The sequence below is a fragment of the Fukomys damarensis genome, unplaced genomic scaffold (genome assembly GCF_012274545.1).
Source record: "Fukomys damarensis isolate Sample0158 unplaced genomic scaffold, DMR_v1.0_HiC HiC_scaffold_11, whole genome shotgun sequence".
Taxonomy (NCBI): domain Eukaryota; kingdom Metazoa; phylum Chordata; class Mammalia; order Rodentia; family Bathyergidae; genus Fukomys; species Fukomys damarensis.
Window position 1 is genome coordinate 43,412,946 of NW_022900923.1, and position 17,261 is coordinate 43,430,206.

Genomic DNA, 17,261 nt, shown 5'->3' on the forward strand with positions numbered 1-17,261 from the left:
TCCCCTGACCATTCTTCCCTTGGCCTCGGGGTGCTGAGGGGCACTGGGGCTGCGCCAGGCCTGCCACCCTGGCATTTGCTGGGCTGGAATTAAGCAGACATAAAGACTGCAGTGAAGCAATAAACACAAAAGTCTGGGAGAAGAGATCCAGAATTTTGTGCACTACTGTGTTCCTTTTTCAAATACAATGCAGATCAAATGACCCTGACCCGTTCTCTTTCCAATTCCCAAACGCAATGTCCTCAGTCAGTGTTGTCCCTCTGCCCAGCTCCCAGCTCTTTGCCAACTTCTTCCCGCTCCTCTCGAGCTGAGCATCAGCCGCTGTGACACAGCCACCTGCGGTCCCGGTCTCACCACCACTGTGCTGGACCCTGGAGGACCTCGTGCTCTGTCCCCACCATCCCCGGGTGTTCTTTTCAGTGGGGAAACATTTTCCCTGCGTTTCCATTCCTTGCCCACCTTTCCGCCCTCCCACAAACTGGTCTGATCTGTTTTTCTGTTGGTTAAACATTTAACTCTCGTGGTACAACTTGTTTTAACCCCTCTCACTTCGTGTTCTTTCCTCTTGACGAGTGACCTTGCATTAACTCACTTTGTTGGCGACAGATGTGTTATCTGAGGGTGTCACGCATGACCTTCAGCAGGGAAGACTTCTGGGCCGTGGAGGACCGTCTAACACGTGGACTTATAAACTGACCTGCATGAACAATGAGAAGGCCAAATTATTCAGAATTGTTTTTGAATCACTGTAAAAAAAAACTGATTTCTTTTGTATAGAAAACACTAAACGTATAATAAAAGTTGTTCAAAATGGACTCTAGCCATGTGAGTCGTTCATGTCCTTTGGGTGGAGAGTGTCAGGCGTTAATGACAGGAGTAAACCAAAGGATTTTTCACACGCACCAGAGAACGCACTCTGGTGTTGGAATCCCCGTAGCAGCCACCATCCAGAAGTTGGTCTTATTTTGGAAAACCCATTTGCACAGTTTGTGTTTTAAACGTAAGAGTGGCTGGCATAGGAATGTGTACATTCGGAGAGACAGGCCCTGATTCACATGACTGTGTGTGCGCACTTTTTCCAAAGTGCCGTGCTGGGGCAGGTGGAGGAGGAGGGGGATTTACAGTGGGGCCCTGTCTGCCAGCCGCTCCTCTTTACCTGCTGGCCTGCAGATGGGAGATCACTAGCACCTGCCCCACACTGTCCCTGGCACAAAACAGACTTTAATATGTTGAAGGACTGAATACAACTGCTTACTGCAAACCAAAACTCCTCTTCATAGACTCGAAGCAATCTAGATCAACAGCCAGACAGCGAAGGCAGAGACACAGGCACTGTCTTTGGGGGGACAGAGCTCGGCTTCCACCCACCTCCTTTCTTGACATGGCCTGGCGTCCTGCTACCTCTCACTGAGGGGTGGCCCAGGAGCATCCCCACGCGTGACCATGGCAGAGGGACGCCAGGCGCCATCCCCTCCCGTTGCAAAGAGGATGGGACCTAGGTAGTATTGGGCATTCCGGACGAAGGACTCCAGGAAGTGCAGACCCGATTCTCTGGGACAGAGACTCACCAAGTACCTCTCCAACTCTGTTTATGCTTCCTTCAAAACCCCTCAAGACACATCACAGACTTGAGGAGTTACCTTTTCATTAGATTCAAATGAGACCTTTATTTGCAGGTCTGGGTCCTGCTGAAGTGATGGGGAACTCGGTGGGGTGGTGTCCCGCAGCCCTGGGATATGAGAAAGAGCCTCTCTCATCCCTGTCACGTTCAGAGGCTGTGTCTGAAATCTGTTCCTCCTGTTCACTTCCACTGTCCCGCCCTTAGTAACAGCATCCCTGCCTCCTATATTGTCTGCTTCCCCACGACACTGTTAACTGCAGGGACCTTCTCAAATACAACCACATTGTCCTCTCTGCTTACTCCAAGGATAAAATCTGAACTCCGTGGTTTAGCGTGTTAAACTTCCGGTGCCACGACCGACCCTTCCCTCTCTGGTGTCATTTGTCACCACTCCGCGCCCCCATACCCCAAATTCCGACTGATTTCCAGCTGCCGCCCACAGGCAGAACTCCCCCTGCGTCCCAGGTTGGCCATCAGTTCAAAAGCGTGTGCTAATAACCCAGTCAGGGCCAATTAATGGCGTAATATAAGTGGGGTGGCACTCCAGTCCTCAGGAAGCTCAGTGTCCTGGGATGTAGCAAGGAAAGGGGGCTCAGTAAATGTGGGTTCAGTGAACAAGTTATGCCCCAAAGTTTGGTCTGCTTGGAATCCTCACCTTGACCTCCCACACCCCATTCCTGGACAGGTCTCGGTCACCGGAGTTGATGCTCGTAACTTGGAACACAGACGAATTCAGACTCTTGCCTCTTCAGCCCCTCCTAGCCCCTCCCTGTTTCCATGGAGACCATCCCTCCTTTGTTTTGAGACCCAGGTCTCGCTGTGCTGCCCAGGCAGGCCTCCACTCCTGCGTGTATTTCCAGCCTCCCACAGGGCGGGACCTGTAGGTTTGTTCTGCACCTGACTTGCCACACTGTAATAATCAGCTCTGACTCTCAGGAAGTCTCCCGGACACCCCTGTATCCTCACACATCTGTGGTCTGCTTTAGATCCTCCTGAGCACATGTCATGGGGTTTGGCCTGCGACACCTACTATCTATTTCTTTCACTGAATCTCAAATATCCCGAGTTTAAGAAATCTTTCTTTTTTCCTTCACCTTTGCTTCCACAGTCCAACGCTTAACACACAGCCAGTTCCACAGACAAAATGAATGGCCGTGAATGAATGCGGCAGCCATTCCTTCGAAAGCAGTGGCTGGAGGAACTCAAGTTCTTATCATCCTCTGTCCGTATTGGGTATTTGGGTATTTGGCACATATGTGTCACTTTGGGGTTCGGCGAACAACGTTTTTAGAACAAGAGCCTCCACTAAGGGAACAGAGCGGAAATGAAGTGAGTGTCTTGTGTGCAGAAGGCCACCTCAATTCAACTGAGGCCACACAAAGCAACCACTCTCCACAGGGCCCCCGGGACCCGGGAATATCTGTCATCCCTCATCCCTGTATCCTGAAGGCTGCACCGCCCAGCCCATTAGAAATGCTAATCTCCAGCTTGAAGTTGGATTAACAGACCCAGAGGGGAGGGGACAAGTCATCCTCCGATCTTTATTAAGAGCGAAGGCCATACCACTCTCGTCCAGCTGCCCCCAAAGGGCTGGGACCGGGACTTCATTAGAGCAGCCCAGCTCTGCCACCTTATGCGGGGGCTCTTCCACCCGCCGCCTCCCCACTTAATGCATCAGAGCCCATTTGTTTGATGTCAGTCCCTGCTGGAGCAGGGACTAGGCAGTGGGCCTCACAGCAATTTGGAGCCACAGCTGCGGCCCAGCAGCCCAACCCCCAGCCCCAGTCCCATTCCATCCCCAGGACTTGCTGCTGATTAGCCAAGACCTCACTGGGGAGACACATGGCATCGTACAGAATGGACTCCACTGGGTCAGCAGCCATACACAGACCCGAATCCTGACACACCTTCCCCACCCTAGGCCCCTCAGCGCAGGCCACAGCAGAGCCAGCTGTGGCCAGGGACAGCACAGATCACGGAGTTTTAAATCCCAGCTGCCCTCCGAAAAGGCAAAATCCTATGAAACAAAGGGTCCAAGATTGATCCAAGCAGAGAGTTTGCCAATGGAAGCTAGGGAAAGTTTTGTGTAAGGGGGGACTTGGGACTCCAGTGGGGGGAACACAGGAGCAGAGACAAGCAGCATGGCTTAGAGCAGCAGGTCTCAAAGTCTTCCCCTACTCCAGCAGAACAAGAATCACCCAGGAACTGGCAGAAATACAGACTCTTGGGCCACCCCAGGTCCCCTGTACCAGAAACTCTGGTACCTGTCTTAACAGGCCCATGCTGGAGGAGCCTGAGGTCAGGTACCGTGTGCCCTTGTGCTGCCCCCTGGCCGTCAGGCCACACTCAGTTCAGGAATCTGCCTCTTTCAAGGGGATGTTTTATGCTTTCTAGTGAAGGTGGTAAATTTTATATCTAGCCGGATGCTGGGTGTAACAGAGACCTCGTGGGCATGCAGGGGTCAGACCATGAGCCCACAGGAATGAGCAAAATTGAGGGAAGCACTCTGCTTTTCCTAGACTGGGGAGTTGGCGGGGAACTGAGCCATTTATTATGCTGATGTCAAGGAGGCGAGAGGGCACCAGATGGTATTTGGGCTGCAATACATTTACATTAAGTCATTTAGGAGGAGAAAGGAAACTAATAATGTTGACACCAACTGCAGGAGGTCCGGCGATGTGCACTTTCATGCAAACCCCCTCTTCTAACCCGCACACGGCTCTTGGCATTGTCGCAACTATGGGTCCTGTTACTCTGGAGGAAACTAACTCTGACGGCAGAACAACTCACCCAAGGTAAACGACGAAGCCAGAGGTAGCCACCAGGTCTATCTGACTCTAAAGCCCTGGGCTTCAGTCAGGCACGGTGCATGGCTGTAATCACAACAGTAGGAAGCTGAGGCAGGAGGGCCATGAGTCTGAGACCAACCCAGTCAATTTAGTGGCTTAGGGAGACTCTGTCTCAAAATTAAATAAATGAATAAATTGATGATTGACTGATGGATTGATTGATTGATAGGGCTGGGGATGTAGCTCAGGGCAAAGAGCCAGAGTCCAACTCCTAGTACCACAAACAAAGAAAAACAACCCTTCGTGACTACACTTAGAGTATGAATGAAGGATTAGTTCTGGGCTTCAAAGGCCTCATGCCCGAGCTATACTTGCCAGCCCTTGTACACACTCGGGCCGTGATCTGCTCCTCTTCTCTCCCCTCCGCTGTGGTAGGAGGGCCCTGGGGAGGCTGGGGGCCCCGTGGCCTGCAATGACAGGCAGTGAAGCAGTAGGCGCTCGTCCTTGCCCAGGTCTGCCTTGAGCCCCAGGAAGAGCTGCATTCTGTGGTCAGGTCAGACACTAGCTGTGTGACCTCCGGCAAGTTACACAGCCTCCAGCCTGAGTTTCCTTATCCGCAAAGCTGGGATTACAATTGTAGCCCCTTCATAGGTCATGGCAAGGACCTAATTGGTTCATATCAGAGCCTAAAAAAATCTATGAAGTGTTTCTGTAATCATTGATTTAATAAAAAGAAACAAATAACCTTACCCTTTCCCCTCTTCTGCCCACCAAAATGTTCTTCCCAGCCTCTAGTCTGCCTCTCAAGCCCCGCCACCCTCCCACCAGGCTCAAGTCCCGTGGGTCACGATGTCTCCCACTGACCGGCCTCTCCCAAGCCTTTCTCTCCCCCTGTCTTGCTCCTCCTGCTCCTCAGCCTCCAGTCTAAGCTCCCTGGTCCTATGGGGGATCTGACTCCTCCAAGTCTGCATGGCAGGGCCGGGACTCGAGCCTCCTGCCCACTGTGGCGCCTGCCTGCCTCTTGCATGCAGTGAATGGCCCGTAAGTATGTGCTGACTCCTGCAGGGGGACAGTGTCCCTGAAGCATGGCCAGATCCGTGTGTGGAGCCGTCTGCCTGGCTGTATTGACTGCACCAGCTTGGGGTTCAGCCCTCTTGGTGTGGGGCAAGAGGTGGGGATGGGGCAGGCCGGATCTGTCTTCCTAAAAGCAAGCTGAGCAGGTTCCTGGCTGGGGCTGGGCAGGAAGGGCCAGTGATAAGTGTTGAGAGCATGAGGTTCATCTACAGCCCCATTAATAAACTTTCCCTAATTCCCCTAAGTGCTCTTGTCTGTCTTTCAAGCTAGAAACCTGCCACACTCATTTATCAGAAAGGTCTGTCGTCTCCCCGACGTGGGGTGGGGGATAAAGCCAGATGCCCAGAAGGCCTAGATTTGTCCCAAGAGAGAATGACCATGGGACAGGACTCAGCCAGTCCTTCCCACGAGTCTCACAACACTGGTCCAGATGGGATTCAATGGAGTCACTTCCTGGGTCATTTTGTTCTGAGACTTAGGAGCCCAACTTCCAGTCTTTGGGCCTAAGATTCAGGGCTCCCAGGAAAGGGGCTGGCCGCAACCGTCAGCAAAGCAACCAGCTCTGAGGGCCAGCAGAGCTACTCTCAGCCAAGCCACTCCCTACCAAGTCACAGCACAGCCTCCCTGCAAAGAAAAGCGGAAAGGCCTTTCTCTGAGTCAGTGCATCGGGAGGCTGGGCAGGGGGAGAGAGGGCGTGGGCAGGCTGGACCTGCTAGGGACCATCACCGTCCATCGCAGAGCTACGGGGCTAGATGGAGCCCTGGCTACTTCCTTGTTCTTTGTTCTGTTTTTGTGTTGCTGAGGACTGAACCCTGGGCGTTTTCACTGAGCTTTATCTCCAGCCCTTTTAGAATCTTTTTTTATTGGATACAGGGCCTCACTAAGTTGCTAAGTTGCCCAAGCTGGGCTTAAGATTTCCACCCTTCTGCCTCGGCCTCCCAGAGTGCTGGAGTACAGGTGTGTGCCGCCGTGGCCGGCTCACTCCCTTGTATTATGGACACGCCACATCAGTGCCAAGTCCAGACCCCGTCACACAGCGGGTGCGCTGCCCCGCTTCACGGTGCTGATGTGTCCTTGGGGAAAGCAGATGCGAAGGTTGAACTAGGCCCAAAGTACGCCGCAAAAGGGTGAGGAGCTTTTGGGCTGTGTGGGGGACTGACACGAATGTGAAACATCTCATCCCAAAACCAAACAGAAATCGCTAGGGATTTCTGGCTGCTCAGGACACCCTCTACCCCTCCAGCTTCCATCCAGATAGCTGTGAGCTGTGCTAGGTTGGGGGCAGTCTGGGAAAGGAAGGAGTTTGTTATTAGGAATTTCATCCCGTGCTAAACTGAGGGAGATGCAGGCGGAACCCAAACCAGGGCCGAGCACCCTACCCCCCCTGCCCCATCCCGACATCCAACCATGTCCATTTCCAACTCTCCAGCCCTCCTCAGACTGTCAGACAGGCTCTCGAGGGTCCATCAGTGGCTTTTAACTGAGCCCCTGGCTTTCATCCTATTAGTGAGCGTGGGAGTAATTATGACTTCATTAGCCAAATGGGCTCTTGGTTCAGAGCCTCCCTCCCACAGAACCAAGCACACACGTGCTTCCTTCCATCTGAAGTCTGTCCCCGGAGGCCTCCAGCCAACAATGGAGCTGCTGGGGAAGCCCGGCAGGAAGCCGGGGAGCAGCCAGACACTGGCCAATGGGAAGGAGCCCCCTGCCCTCCTCCGCGGGCGCATCTGTCCGCTGGGCCCAGGAGAGATGTGGCCGGGAGAGGGACAGCACTCGGGCAAATGAGGAGCACGACCCCCACATCTGCCTGCTGCTCCCTGCCCTCAGGCCCTGCTCAGTCTTTGGTCATGGGCGTAGCCCACGGCCAGTTCTCTTCCCGGATGGATGGGGTAGCACTCAAGTTGGGGGGTTCCTGGGCCAAGCACCCCCATCCTCCCATCCTTCAGCCACCGCAACTCCTGGGAGGAGGAAGCAGAAGGTCTGACAAGTGAGGACAGCCGTGCTAGACCACGCACCGGGGTCCTTCAGCCATCCCTCCGCCACCAGCCCAGGTCCCCACACCTGGGAGAGATCCCACCACTCCTGGGTCATTTACCGGTCATCTCACGCCTCAGCACCAGAAAGTACTTTCTTTAGATCTAAATTAACTTCACCGTGCAATTAAAACCACCCACACTTGAGAAAATTCTTATCGCCTTTCTCTTTTTTTAACCCTTTTCGATTTTAGGAACACGGGGTCCAATCCCCTGCTCTAAGCAGCACCCAGCTAACATACTTGACCCCCAAACTTCTCTAGTGCCTGTGCTACGCTGCACTAATCCTGACTTCCTGCCTGCCCTGCTGGCCAGGTAAGCACCCAGGACAAGGCCTCTCCCACTGCCCGCTCCCCACCCCAGAAGGCACAGACTCCCTCAGACCCTCAGATATACTCCTCTTTGTCCGGGAAGCTTCCACAGAGAGCTGGCTGCCGCTTCTGGGGTCTTTTCAAATAACAGCTGGTGAATTCTCATTCCCGCTGAGGGCCCCTCTGCTTGGGTCGGTGGCCGGCAGGATGCCATCTGCCAGGCTGGACCCAGAGGCAGCAGGGTGGACGGCCTGACCTCCAGAGAGCCTGCTAGGGTCGGTCTTGGCCCCGGCTCTGGCTCCAACCTGACCCCATGCTGCCTCCCGGCTGATGACTCAGTCACCTCTGCCCTTGATCCACCCAGCCCGAGCCCAGGCAGGAGGACGCTGCTCCTCGGCCTTCCGGAAAGCGAATCCCAGGAGCAAGGCAGCTGTGCACGCTGCACCCCTGCTCGTGTTCCCTGAAAACAACCGTCCTTTTGTTAATTCTGCAATTTCGCAAAGTGCCGGGAGCCTCTCGTCTGACAGCCTCAGCATCTGTTCCTCACACTCTCCAGAAGGCTGGTGCGAGCGGTGCCAGGCTCCTGTCAGGGCTCCCGGCTTCACGCTCCTTCCGCCTGAGCCCAAGCACCCTGCTCACCTGGCCTCCTGGGAGCATCTCCGGGCCGCTGGCGCCCCTCCCTGGACCGTGGCTGGTGACCTTGATAACCACCTCTCCCTCCAGGGTCACGTTTACCAGTTCACCCGGTGGACACCCATTCTGGTCCTTTGGGGTTGCAGGGAAAGCGGATGTTCTCCCATTTCAGGTCTGCCCACGGCCCGAGTAAGTAAAGGGGCCGTGGGAACTCATCCTGGCCCTTCCCGCCACCCCCTCCCTCCATGCACACTGTCTTCCAGGCCAGTGGAAGTTCTGACTGCTGCCCAGTCCGGAAGACTGTCCAGAGTCTGCTGCCCCTGCTCCGACACAGGGTTCCTCGAGCCCAGCTATGGACATTTGGGGAGGTGGGGGACAGTCGTGAGCATTAGACACGAGAGGCCAGCGCACACCCTCCTCCCCACCCCATACACAGCCCCATCACGATTACCACGGGTCTCTTCAGGCTTCCCCGAATGCGCCCTAGTTGAGAATCACTGAGCTGAAGCAAAAAAAAAAAAAAAAAAAAAAAAGCCCAACACCTGATGTCAATGACATCCCCTCCATTACTGATCCTAGGCTTCAGGTGACAGGGGCGTGGTTTAAACCAGGCTTGGCAAGCACTTTCTGCAAAGGACTAGGTAGTCGATGCTTTCCCCTTTGTGGCTGCAGACTCAGGTACCGATGTGGCACCAAAGCAGCCACAGACAAAACATAAGGAACAAGCACAGCTGTGCTCCAGCTGATCTTCATTTATGAGCGCTGAAATTTGAATTTCAGATTATTTTCGTGTGTCATAAAACATTCTTCTGAGTTTTTAAACCATTTAAAAGCATAAACTGCTTTCTTACCCCCACAGACCATACCCCTGGCTTTAAGGATCTCAGAGGGATCAAAACACTGGGTCCTTTTCCACCTGCTTCCGTGAGATTCACAAAGCAGAGGCAGAGGCTGAAGTTGTGAATGGAGCCCCTCTCCTCTAGGGGTGGGAGTGGGGTCACCCCCAATTCCCTTTAACCCATTTTCTCTGGAAACTTTTTAATAAGGTAACCAGATCGACAATGGAATTAGTAGCACACAGTGTAAAATAGAACTCTGGGCTTCTGTTTAAAAGTTACACTTAATTCCTAGACAGAAGCAGAAGAGAATCAATGCACAGGCCCTCTGAGTGCAGGCTGAGCATCCATGGAGCCTACCCTGGACCCCTCTTTCCTCCCAGGGAGATCTGCACTCACCTTGCAGCCTCCAATAGCCGGGGAACCAGCACATCCGGGACCGCAGTGGCCAGCTTCACCCAAGCAGCCCGCAGGCACTGGGCTGAGGTGACGAGTAGGATGTCAGACCTGCCCTGTGCTTCCATCGGTGCTGCACCTGCTTGAAGGCATTTGCACAACACAAGCAGGACACCCAGGGCAGAGTCAGAAGTAGCCAAATGTGCCCAGTGTGTCCCATCCAGCCTCATCCTGAACCTCGAGAAAGGAACACAGGACAAATGTAGACACTTGGCACCAGACACCAAGCTGGGAGCAAAGGTACGAGCTGCGGTGGTGAAGACACCTTCACCACATAGGTTAATTAGAAAGCCGGCCTCCTGTGATGCGTAGGCCACTGCAGTGGACACCAAAGGCCTACAGAGAGAGTCTAGCACAGAGCTCAAGGTGGTGACTGCTGGCCTAACTCTTGAGGGAGAGGGGGACTGAGCCAGGTGCAGATGAAGGAGAACATCACTACTCCTAACAAGAAGAGCCAGGGACCGGGGATTTAGCTCAGCGGTTCGATGGCCTGCCTTGAAATCACAAGGAACCGAGTTCAATCCCTGGTACCAAAAACAAACAAGAAGGGGCAAGTGGATCGACGTGGGTTGGACTGAGTAGGAGAAAGTAGAGTGGACTACAGAGGAGACCGGATACAGCGCCTCCATGAGCCCCACGTGGTAGAGAACGAGCCCGGAGCCTAACCCAGAGCCAGAAGAGGCTGGGGAAGTTGGAGCTCACTCTGACTATGGCGGAACTGGCACAGGAGGGCAGGGGATGGAGGTAGAACCCGGTGAGGGCCAAGCTAAGACTGAGACAGAGCAGGAGGAGGGCACACATGGACAGGCCAGAGTGGGGCAAGTCGGCAGGACTAAATAGTGGGCAGGATTCAGGCTGGGGCTATGGACCGGAAGGAGACAGAGAATAGCGAAGTTTAGAGCACGCCATACTCAGAGGTAGAATGCTGTTGTCTGAATGCTTGTGTCTCTCCCCACCCCAATTCATAAGTTGAAACCTAAACTCCCAGTGTGATGGAAAGTGATTCGGTCATGAGGAGGGAGCCCCCAGAAATGGTATCAGTGCCCTTCTAAGAGGAGACTTGAGGGCTTGTTCTGCTCTCTGCCCTGAGAAAATGGCCAAAGGCAAACCAGGAAGCCAGCTCTCACTGGACACTGGATCTGCCCCCTTGAACTTTGCATCCAGAACTATGAGAAGTAAATGTCTGCAGCTTAAGCCAGCCAACCTCGGGATTTTGTTATAGCAGCCCCAACTGACTGAGACAGTGGGAAGTCGAGAGGGGCAGCAGATAGAGCAGGCAAAGGGCAATGGTTCAGCCTGGCTCTCCAGAAAAACAGAACTGGTAAGACATATAGATGTTCCCAGACCTACCGTGGAGTTATGTCCCAAGAAATCCACTGTGAACTGAAAATATCATTAAGCCCAGAGTACATTCCATACACTCAACCCACTGAATATGATCGCTTAGCAACACAGCTTGCTGTAGAGTATCAGTTGTTTGCTCTCATGATCGTGGTCACTGCCCACCAGTGAAAAGGAGTGCAGTCCCACGTAGTGCCAGGCCGGGAAAAGATCAAAATTCAATATTCAGAAGAGTTTTTATTGAACGTATATGGCTTCCTTACCAGTGTAAACTATAAAATCATAAGTCAAGGACCGTGTGTGTGTGCCTATGTGTGTATAAAATATATACAGTGAATGCACTGCATACATATTGAATGTATTTCAAGGAATTGGCTTATACAACCATGGGGCTGGCTAGTCTGCTTTCCACAGTCTGGAAATGTGCAAGCAAGAACTAATGCTTCGGGGCTGGGGACTTAGCTCAGTGGTTCCGGAGCCTGCCTCGTAAGGGCACGGATCCAAGTTCGATGCCCAGTACCACAAAAAAAAACAAAAAACTAATGCTTCGATCTTGGGCCAGAATTTCTTATTGTTCAGGGAAACATCCGACTTTGCCCTTCAAGCCTCCCAAGTGACTGGATAAAGCTCACCCACACTATCAAGGCCCTGTAGGCCTGTGTGTCTCCTGCACGCTCACCTTCCCCGGGCCCCTGGGGAAACTTTCAAAGCCTCTCCTCAGCCTGCCTCACACAGCCCCAGATCCCTGCAAGTGTTCCCCGCGTTGTCAGACAGAGGCCCAGCCGCACCTCCAGTCTTTCCCTCCCATGCACCCTCACCTCAAGGCCCACACCAAACCCCTCCCAAAACTCCATGCACTACGGTTGCTTCCTCCTGGCCTCACCCCTTCCGGCCCATTCCCACCTCTGGGGTCTGGTGACCTCAGAGCTCTCCCTCAGGACTCCCGGAAATACTTTCTCTGTTCCTGAGCCTCTCCAAGCCGGGGGAAGGACTTCTCTATGATACTCTGTGCAAATTTGGCTGATATCATTTACCAGATTGCATTATGATTATTTTTACATGTCAGTCTTACCATTGGACCGTGAGCATCCCAAGAACACATACCATGTCTTTTGTGTGTGTGTGTGTCTTTTTTTTCTGGTACCAGGGATCATACTCAGGATCTTGCACTTGGGAAGCAGGCGAGGCACCACTGAGCTAAATCCCCGGCCCCGCATACCATATCTTATTCTCCCTGGTGCCCCCAGCACTTGGTTCAGTACCTGATACAAGAGGTATTAACACTTGCCTGTTAAGTGGATGAATGTTCAGGCAGATGCGTGGGTAGATAAGTGGATGGATACATTATTTTCTAACAATTTCTGGCTATCATTTATTGAACACTTTGTGTGCCAGGCAGTGTGCTAGGAACTTTAAGTGCTGAATCTATCCAGGTTCTCAGTTGCAGGCAGCAGAAACAGACTTTGACCGTGATAAGCAGAAAGGGAATCCACTGGAAGGTCATCGGGGGGCCATAGAAACAGTGTGAAGGCCGAAGAGGCGACTCTGAAATGGGCAGGAACTAAGGCAGGCCAGCCAGCAGATGCACAAAGGTCGCATCCCAGGAACAGGCTCGTAAGGCTGCCACCCACCCTGGATGCAGAGCCCTGAGGCTCCGCTGTCCCCGCCCACCTGCCACCAGCGTTCAACCTGCATCCATCTCATCAGGCCCTGCTACTCTGGATCCCCTCTGCATTTTACAGATAGGAAACTGAGGCTTAGAAGCCTAAGGTCGCACATGAATAGAGCAAGTGAAATAGGAATCAAGATCCCCCTGACCCACAGCCAGCCAGCTCCCCTGTTTGGTCCCTTCTAGGGGACACACTGCCTCTTGCCATCACAGCGGGGCTCCCCAGGCAGCTGCACATCAGTGGGGGGGTCTTGCACTGATGTGTGTGACTGGAGCTCCTTCCTCAGGGTTGTCAACCAGATGTTCAGGGATCCTGGAAAACAAGCGCTGGCCTGAGCTCAGAGAGGCCTGCAGAATCCAGTCAAGGATTCCAGGGTCCCCACCCGCCCTCTGGAGCCCGAGGCAGGCTTAGTCAGGGGCTCCCCATGCTCATCTGCGCTGGAGCCCAGCACAGTTCCGGGGTTACAGCTGCTCCCCAAGACTGTTCCTTCCTGCCCCCTGGATGGCATGACTCTCACCAGGACCAAAAGATTCCCCTTCCTCAGACCCAGATGCCCTGGGGAGTGGAAGGCAGAGCTCCAGACAGGAAACCCAAGGAGCCAAACCTGAGTTCAGCCCCACCTCCCCTGCCCGTGACCTTGGCTGGATCATTTCACTTTGCTGGGGTTTGAACACCCTGTGCTCCAGCCCTCTCCTCTGCCCCATCCGCCCACCCTCCCACTGCCTACAACAGCCAAATTGTTTCATAAAGAAAGAAAGAAAGAAAGAAAAAAAAAAAAAGAACTCGGGTTCTTTGAGCTCTTTGGAGAGACTACATAAATGCAGGGCATTATTAGCATCATTACTATTAAATATTAATAATGACATTAGCATTGTCTATTATAAGCCTGAAAACATGGCTCCAAAAAGCCCTGGGTTGAAATGGCAAAGAGAATAATTAGGCCCCTCTGGGCCACAGACCCCTCCAGGCTCTGAAGCAGAGTGAGAAAGACCAATGCAGACAGAGACCTGAGACTTCCCTCCCGCACGGCTGCTTAGCGGCTCAGGCCCGCGTGTCTCCTCCAGACTCTTCCCAGACTCCAGGTCCCGGCTCCTGCATTCCCCACCTCCCCTGTCTGTCCAGGCCCAAGCCAAGGTGCAGCCCACCGCACCTCACTGAAGCCTCACCCACGTGCTCGTCCCCTCCCTCCCAATCCCCGCTCTTCTGCTCACCTAGTAGGTGACAAATGCCTCCTGGGTCTCTCTCATGGGGCAGGCGCTGCGCTAAGAGGAGGTGGGGGCTGGGAAATGTAGGCCTTGCTGCGATGATCCTTCCTCCAGAGACCGCAGAGTCTGGGAAACAATGATCCGGATTTGGCTGGGCAAATGACGATTCACAGAGTGCTTTTAAAAATCATTATATTGTTGCTGGGCATGGTGGTGCAAACCAGTAATCTTAGCACTTGGGAGGCTGAGGCAGGAGGATCACTGTGATTCAAGGCCAGCCTAAATTATACAGCAAGAACCTGACTCAAAACCAATCATTATATTGAACCCAAATATCCTCACTACTATCCTAAGTAGGAGTAGGACTGTTCCCATTTTACTGATGAACAGAAGTGTCCCTCGGTGACCTTCCCCATGTCGTCCAGGTAGGAGTGACAGTGCCGGGACAGAGTCTGTTCTCTTGATGGGATCCCAGAGCCACCCCAACCATTGCACAGCCTGAAATGCCCACCCCTTATTTTACAGACCAGGAGGCTGAATCCCAAAGAGGCCAAGGGACAAGCGCCAGCACTCGCTGCCCAGCTGCTATGCTGGGTCCCGCCCGCTTCATTCTATGGTCACCTCAGCCCAAAACCAGAGGTACAATGTTGGTGCCCAGAGAGGCCAGGAGAGGAGGTGTGCACATGGGGACCGGTGAAGAAAGAGAGCAGGTCAGGGTCTCCCCTCTCCCTACCTGTGCCCTGGGACTAAGCCAGAGGCCCCTGTTGACCACTTAGACCTCTCACTCCACTGCTATTGGTCTGGAGCAGGAGCCTGCGTGGTCCTCGAAATGACCTCAGCGGTCATTTGGTCACCTGGTCGTCTACAGCTGGCCCTTCTTTGCCCCGTTTGGAACTCAACTCGGAGCTGGGGTGTGGACAATGAGGTTGGGCTGATTCTCCACAGAAAGGAGCGTGTCCTGTTGGCCAACCACCAGCAGGGGTCCAGGCTCTGGAAAAGAGGAGGGGTCCTGTCCTCCATTCCGTCCCCTCCGCAGAAGAGGGGACAGTGACTGACTGGCAGGACAGGGCTAAGCCAGGAGGCCGCCACACCACTGGTCCGCTGTGCCCCGTGAGCACGTTCCTGGCTGTCACTGCTGTCATCTGTAGGATGAGGACAGAAACAGTAACAGTAACGACTACATCCTACTTCCTGGGTGAGCACTTGAGCAAAAGCCAAGGCACGAGTCCCGGAGCGTGACAGGCATTGAGAGAGGTGTCCCTGCTGTGGTCGTCCTACTAATGGCCCCACAACAAAACTCATCCTGGACCCCCGAGCACTCATGCATGCTCTCCTCAGGACGAGCATCTCGGAGGCCGACCCTGAGGACCCCCGGCCCCCACACACACCTTCTCCACGGAGAAGATAAAACACTGGGAACTGTCCTCAGGCCCAGGCCCAGGCTCAGGCCCAGGCCCAGGGGGTGAATATTCTTGTTCACTTATTGTACCTGCTGGAGTCCACCTGGCATGGAACAGGATGGTGGCATCGGGACCTGAGTGTTCGAGACCAAAGTCCCTGTGCTAATGGCTACCCCCAAGGACCTGACCCCACCACAACAGCAGCCGCTGTCATAAAATAGAGTCACAGAGACAACTGTCCCCTAAAGCAGCCTCAAGAGCATCTCCAGACCCTTGCTCAGGGCCAGCTGGTCTCTAGGCCTGATGCCCCCAGGAGCAGGCAAGGACGGAAGGGGGCCGTGCAGAGCCTCTCTTCAGGGCAGGACTGACTCGGATGGGGTCGGCAGGAGCCAGTTCCCAGAGAGACAGACGGACAGACAGGACCATGAGGGCAGGGGTGGGAAAGGGAAGGATGTCCTGGAAGGAGGCTGATGTGCCTGTCTTTCCAAAGCAGCATTCAAAGGTATCCAAGAGTCACCCTTGGCAAAATCAGGTGTCCCCACATCAGGAGCAAAGAGACGAGCTCCCAAGTTGCCCAAGCCCTCGGGAGGGGAGGCGAAGGATAAGGGGGTAGAAGAGCCCCCCTCTCCTTTTCCAGGCCATCTGACTCGGAAGACAGGGAGCCCTGCTCCATGCTTGGCAGGTGAGCCATTGAACACCGAGGGCCGAGACGTCCTGCCAGCTGTGGCTGCATCTGGATTGCCCACCAGCCCTGCCACTCACGCCGGACAGCAGTGTCAGCTCGACAGGCTGACTAGCCCTGCAGACGGCTGGTCCCTCTGGCTCCCGGGCCCTACCCGACAGGAGCAGCCGGGAGAGATCGCTGCTGACCAGCAATGCGACATGTGTCTCAGAGCTGGCAGCGACCTTGGCCATGCCGAACCCCTCAGGGTACAGGCGAGGCTCAGAGAGGGCAAGGTGCACAGCCAGGCACACACAGCTGGCCCTCAGCAGAGTCACAGAGCCCTTCCAGCCCTCACCCCGAATCCAGCAAGATGTTCGTGACCTCACATTGCTGGCTGATAAAAGTGGGCTCAGATCCACACGCACTGGCGTGCAGAGCTGTCCAAGGCCAATTACACAATTTTAAAATATTTTGCAAATCATGATGGGTGAAGTGATCCCATTTTCCTAAAACAACACTAACAAACCGTAACTTGTACACAGGAAAATAAAATGACACCCGGGCAGGAACTATATTCAAATTCAATAAGGGTGGTGGGCAAGGGACTCATACCAGCAATTTAGAAATGTCCCTTAAGGTTTCGCTATTTTTACCAAAAACTCAAGTTGCTTTTGAGCAAAGGAAACAATGAAGATGAAGATGATGAGGGGCAGGGCCGGGGATTTAGCTCAGTGGTTCTGTCACCTGCCTTGAAAGTGCAAGGACGGGAATTCCATCCCCAGTTCCCCCCCCCAAAAAAGATGATGGGGCATATAGCGGACCCTCCTTCCCCCCGCAAACCCGTGACACCTGACTGGGGTCCCTCCCTGTAATAGGGGGTTTCTGGGGGAAGCGAGGACTTGGGGCCCGTGGGTCTCCAGGTCTGAGGAGCGAGAGCCACTTTCTTTGTCCCTCTCCGTCACCCCTCCCCAGCCCCTCGGCCGCAGCTGCCCATGCATTATGGAAGACAGGCGCTGGGCTCCCTCCCAGATCCTTGAATGACAGCAAATGAGGTAGAGCTGGGAGGGTGGGGACACGGGAGGGGCGGGAGGGGCCGCGGAAGCCATCTCCAGGGCCCGAGTTGGCTGAGGACGGAACCAGCCAGTGAGCTGAGGCTGGGAGAGGGAGGAGCAGATCTTGATGCAGAGATGCTGCAGTGGCTCCGGGAGCGCACACGCGCCCCTCACCA

General features: G+C 54.2%; 1 long non-coding RNA gene across 1 annotated transcript in view; it reads right to left on the reverse strand.

Annotated features, from left to right (window-relative positions):
- Positions 1-9,948: 9,948 nt before the first annotated feature.
- The window catches only part of LOC104854519, a 9,153-nt gene continuing 1,840 nt past the window's right edge, over positions 9,949-17,261 (reverse strand). Inside the window, exons 2-3 of the long non-coding RNA XR_002025006.2 lie at positions 13,976-14,095; positions 9,949-13,076 (exon numbers count right to left, since the gene is read on the reverse strand). This is a non-coding gene — a long non-coding RNA (uncharacterized LOC104854519). The remainder of the gene's footprint in view (positions 13,077-13,975; positions 14,096-17,261) is intronic.